Raw genomic sequence first — 6,182 nt, 5'->3', positions numbered from 1 at the left:
CAACTATACCACAACATAAAACAACACCAAAAGGGGTTGCTTTACATCAAAATAACAACTTATTTACAAATATAACACCACAAACTATTTACAATTTTCACATTTGGAACTGAACTATATGTGTGCACGCGTGCACATGCGTTAAAATTTCCCCACAATGCGTTATCTTCTGCACGCTACACTCCTCCACGCACTCCCACTTCCTCCTTCCTGTCATGTGTGTTCTTTCCGTCCACATGATCCATGCCGAGCTCCGATCAAATGCACTTCTGCCACCTAGTGGCCGTTTTAATGGTTTCAAATTGCTCTGAAGTGAAATCTTTGGTATTGAATAAGTTCATCACACAGTAAATGAAAATCAACTCAATGTATCGCCACATGCATGCGTGTCAGTTTTCCTCGTCTCCAAACAGGCAGGAATGGGGTTCACTCTGTGCATTGCTTTCAGCACCTTGCCGCGTTTGCTCCACAGTACAACGGCATGAACGGAGTGAGCTCTTTTGTCAGTCATACAGTCTCTTTGTCTGGGTGGGTGGAGGCGGGGCCTTGTCTCGTCGAACTTGTTGTTGTGTATCATCTCATCTCGTGAACTGAATGCCTAGTGACACCACTACTACTAGTACTAGTACTGCTAGTACTAATGCTAACGCTGGTTGACTTCTAAGTTCTCCTTTCAAAACAAATGTTGTTAAAAAATGCAGTACTACTACTACTAATAATTTATGTGCGCTTTCATGGTGTGAAGAAGGTCTTGGAATTTCTCTTTGGGGCAAACTGGATTATTTGATTGCAACGAGAGGAGCGGTGATCGGAGCTTTGCAAACGGCTGGCAGGTAGGAGCTTTACGAGCACGTTCACTAAGCTGCCCCAGACCCAGGCTGACCACCCGGGTGTTTTACGGCTGCTGGTAGGCAATGAAAACAGCATGCAAACAAACACATAAACACACCCCCAAGCATAAAACGGGCCCCACCGAGTCAATTTGCTCACAGAAGACAAACTTCCCAGAAATAAAAAGACAATGTACCCCCCTGTGGGACAGAGGGCTCTAACTTCCCGTCCTGCCGTTGCGTGACTGTTGAGTCTGCTGATTGTGAGCGTACGTGAACGCGGCGAGGTGGCTTCAGGTGAATAAGAAACCAGGCAGGTGATGTCATGCTGAAGTCATGCAGCTGAAGCGAGGCGTGCATGTCGTGCTGCATAAGCAGGCATCTGCAAATGTTCACGTGTGGAAAACGGTGCGCTTCTTTCCTGAAAACAGACTTTCTTTTCTCTCCCTGGAACTCGCTGGATGTCCTCCAACCTTACAAAGACCACTCAAAGCCCCCCATTGTAGCCCCCAGGCACCCCGTGCTCAATTATCAACCTTTTGGGAGGAAATCAACAACACTTTGCTGCTTTAATTCACACTGCAAGGCAACGACAGCCTAATGGTGAAGGTAAGCACACAAGGTTTTATTTCAACGCGCAGCCCCCGTCTTACTGACAGCGGGATGGAAAACAGCAGTAAAACACAGCAAAGTTGTCAAAGACGCAGGTTGCCATACGCCTTCCCTGCAGTCCACGTAGGAATAACATCTCGCATGTGAAAACGTGCAAGTCTGAAGCTCTTCTGCAGCCGACCACACTCAGCAGGGAGCCTTCAGTGTTAAACTGTTAAGTGGGAAGAGGAAATGGTGAGCTTCTTGGTTCCCACATGAAGACTGGCGACAGGGGCGTCCAAAGTGCGGCCTGGGGGCCATTTGCCTCCCGCAGCTCTTTTTTATTGGCCCTCGTCACAAAATTCAACACGGCTCACATTAGAATATTGTACAAAAAAAAGGGAAAATGCCCAAAATCTCCCTAAAAGATCAAAAAGTCAAAAAGCCTCATTAGCATTGAAGCTACACACACGCAAAATAGCTTTTTGTCACATTTCCAATTGGAGTAATCCCTCATTTATCACGACTAAGCGGCTCCAGACCCGATCGTGATAAGTGAATTCCCATGAAGTAGGACTACTTTTTCATCAATGGAGTATTTTCATAGAGAAGAGAAAACCTGTTTACAACCCTCTAAATTCACCTTTTAACACAATTACAGCCCGCTAGACATGAAATAACACCCCATAGTCACCTTTCCACTTCTATTAACCAATATAGTAGACATAATAAGACAAAATAAGACACAATATAGACCAGGGGTCACCAAGGTTTGTCCTTGTGAGAGCTACTTTTAGAAAATGAAAATGGCCAAGAGCTACTCATTTTTGTAGAAATGATTTTCATAGCTTATTTCAACCCAAACAGATCAAATATGCTTGTTTTACCAAAACATGAACAAAATGCTGGTATCCACAACTCACATTTTATGTTTCACAATGCATTTCTTTCTAGTGTTCTCACATTATTAACTGAAAACCTGACTGAAAAGCAGGCTTGCGGGCACCTCATGTGGTCGTGGGGGCTACCTGGTGCCCGCAGGCACCACGTTGGTGATTGCTGATATAGACTCACACGTTAGCATTGGCAGAGTCCAGTTTTTAACATTATTAGAGCCCTCTGGACATGAAATAACACCTCTAGTCGTCCCCCGTTCATCGTGGTTAATTGGTTCCAAACATGACTGTGATCAAATAATTTGTTGTTATAGGATTTAATGTTAATGAATTGAATATTTTCGTAGTTACAGCATAGAAAACCTGTTTATGACTTTCTAAATATGCTTTTTAACATTATTAGAGCCCTCTAGACATAAAAGAATAGCCCTACAGTCACTTTCACACTGCTATTATTCTTTGTTTACAACACATTGCTCAACTCTTATGCTGGAGGGACTCCAGACGGCCGCTAGCAAGAGAGCTAGTGAGTTAGCTAGTTAGTTAGCGAGCCAATGAGCTAACTTAAATTAAAAATTAAAGGGACGACTGTAGCGTGTTTTTGGATGATATTGTACCTAAAAAGTTTGCCCCGGTTAGCGTACAACACGGCGCCAGTCTCGACCACAAAGGCAAAAAAGCGGACGTGACTTAAAGGGTATTGCTGCTTTTTACTTCACCGTTTTGCAAACGCAGCACGGCCGACCTCCCAGCAACCCCAACGCCTGGCACCGCCTTCAGCCAAGCACCTTCACGGTCTGCAGACCGAGCCATGAAATGAAGTGGACTCATCGCAAAGTGCCAAAATGATTGCATAAATGTAATCCAACGTGCCACAGTTTGGACATTCATTCTTCTACGTGGCAGCACGCTAATAAACAACAATCCTGCCTCTCAAGGAAGGACATCCAACCCCACAGAAGGAGAAGAAGCGCTGAGTCGGGGGGAAAAAAGAAGCACCAGTTTGTTTTTAGAAGCTGCCTCTCTGGCTCCATTTGTTGGCGCTCCTCTCCTCGTTTCCCCGCCGCACATTCCACCTTCGCTCGCTATGAATCTTTCCAAAGAAGCCATAACACACGAGCTGCAGTTCCTCTCGTGGCATGTAAACAAGCATGGCTGCCAGCGCCTGCCAGCGGAGCGTCCGCACAAGCTAATCTGACATAAAGCAGCAATAAAACATCCACACAAAAAACAAAAACGGAGCCATGAGACAGAAGGAAGAACTTGACTCTGGTTAGTTGTTGACAGCGAGCACACGCGCTAAAGCATGCGAGACGTTTTACAAGCCGGTTAGGAGACGATAGACGGGACAACAGGCAGGCATGCGACTTAGCATTCATGATTTCATGTCAGGGACCTTACATACACTGGAAACGGTGATGAAGGTTAGGCCATCGGTGGCGCCAAGCTTTGTTCACATGAGACGAATTGTCAATAAGGTATAAGCCCCGCCCGTGTCCCTGCAGAAGCGTTTTGGTCGGTGGCGGCCATGTTTCTCAACCAAACTTCACACACACGTGCTTGCCGGCCCCCGAAACAAGCAGACCAAAGCTTGTGGCGATTCACCCACGTACCCTAAAGTTACAGCGCAAGCCTTATACTTGACTTATACCGTTTAATCACAGCGCCACCGTGTGGTGTATTTGTCAAAGTAACAGCACAGGCAGCACAGCAGGCGTGCCAAACCACGAACACCTGCTGTGCAACGGTCCAGGAGGAGACGAGTTAGCTTAGACAAACAAGCAGCAAGACAGTCAGGCACAGCAAAGCCTGTCAATGAAGTCTCTCACCCTTCACCCTTCATGCTTCACCCTTCACACTTCACTCTTCACGCTTCACCCTTCACCCTTCACCCTCCAGCCTTCACCCTTCACGCTTCACCCTTCACCCTCCAGCCTTCACGCTTCACCCTTCATGCTTCACCCTTCACACTTCACTCTTCACGCTTCACCCTTCACCCTCCAGCCTTCACGCTTCACCCTTCACCCTCCAGCCTTCACGCTTCACCCTTCACGCTTCACCCTTCACCCTTCACGCTTCACCCTTCACACTTCACCTTTCACCCTCCACACTTCACCCTTCACCCTCCACACTCCACACTTCACCCTTCACGCTTCACCCTTCACCCTCCAGCCTTCACCCTTCACGCTTCACCCTTCACCCTCCAGCCTTCACCCTTCACCCTTCACGCTTCACCCTTCACCCTCCACCCTTCACCCTTCACGCTTCACGCTTCACCCTTCACACTTCACCTTTCACCCTCCACCCTTCACCCTCCACACTCCACACTCCACACTTCACCCTCCACCCTTCACCCTTCACCCTTCACCCTTCACCATTCATGCTTCACTCTTCACCCTTCACACTTCAACCCTTCACCCTTCACCCTCCATGCTTCACCCTTCACACTTCAAATAGTACGGCTTCACTCGATCACTGTTTTTCAAAAACATATTCATTAATAAATCTTGCTGTTTCGTGGTTGAATACGGCCTATTATTAGCCCAAAATACACATATTTAAGCACATTTTTACGTATTTTCTTTAACCTGAATTAAGCATTGCTTCCCTTGCTTATGGCGTTTCTTTGGTTCCAGAGCTGACTGGGCTAAGTACATTCCTACAAAGTAGGATTCCTTATTTTTGCAGCAAGAGCACAGGACACCTGTTTACCACCTTCTAAATACACCCTTGACACTATTAGAGCCCTCAAGACATGAAATAACAGCCCTATAGTCACCATTACACTCCTATTACCCAATATCGTAGACATAAGAGAACATACGACATATAAGACATAGAAAACCTGTTTACCACCTCCTAAGTACACTTCAACATTATTAAAGTCCCCTAGACATGAAATAACACCCCTATACTCACCTTTATGCTCCTATTACCCAGTATAGTAGATATAATAAGAGAAAATAAGACATAGAAAACCTGTTTACCACCTTTTATGTACACCTTTTATTATTAGAGCCCTCTAGACATGAAATAACAGCCCTACAGTCAGCTTTACACTCCTATTACCCAATATAACAGACATAATAAGAGAAAATAAGACATACAAGATTTGTGCTCGTGTGTGTTGCTGTAAGTGTGTTCTGGTGGCGGGTTGAGGTAGTCTGGGTTAGGGATTATTGCTGTGATGCTGTATTGTGAATGAATTCTTTGACTCCTGCATGAACCTGCATCTGCGGCAAATCCCAGCAGATGCGCGTGTCAGGTGCCGATCACGTTGCACAAGCGGCGAAACTGACAAATAGGAAGTGGTTTACCCCGCAGCGTTGACGTGAGGAACGTGGGGACGTATGGATGGCAAACAAAGAATGCACTGTGATCAACGCAAAAAGAAACTCCAACGTGCCAAGTGGGAGAATTTCAACAAGACTTTGCTTGTCGAACGCTGAACGAGAACACTTGATCAGCTCAAATGCAAATTGTGAGATTTTCTTGTTAAAGCAGAAAGGAACTCTGATAAGACGAAATCTACCTAGCTGCCCGTACGCTAGCAGTAGCAAGCTGGGGAGGGGCGGGCCTGGGCTCAGCATGATTGGATACGTGTCATTAATGTCGTCCCTCCTCCATCCCTTATTCCCTACGGAATAAATGAATGAATGTTTTAACCAGGATACAAAAGCGCTACATCGGAGCGGTGCCAGGATGAAGAGGCACGGTCGGGGGGGTGAAATCCACGTGTGCACCCTAGCAGGTCGAGCATTAACATTCAAATGCAATTTGAACTTGTGATTAAACAAGAGAGAAATGTGAGGAAATGTTAACACCTGTCAGAAGCGTATCAAGTGTGTGTGTGGGGGGGGGGTTG

At 46.2% G+C, this 6,182-nt stretch overlaps 1 protein-coding gene across 3 annotated transcripts in view; it reads right to left on the bottom strand.

Moving 5' to 3' along the window:
- LOC129171027 (mitochondrial import inner membrane translocase subunit TIM16-like) overlaps window positions 1–6,182 on the bottom strand; it is a 115,846-nt gene that overhangs the window by 60,650 nt on the left and 49,014 nt on the right. The window lies entirely within an intron of this gene.

This window comes from Dunckerocampus dactyliophorus, chromosome 18 (genome assembly GCF_027744805.1).
Source record: "Dunckerocampus dactyliophorus isolate RoL2022-P2 chromosome 18, RoL_Ddac_1.1, whole genome shotgun sequence".
Taxonomy (NCBI): domain Eukaryota; kingdom Metazoa; phylum Chordata; class Actinopteri; order Syngnathiformes; family Syngnathidae; genus Dunckerocampus; species Dunckerocampus dactyliophorus.
Note: the sequence above shows the minus strand (reverse complement) of the source record. Positions and strands in the feature narration are given on the sequence as shown.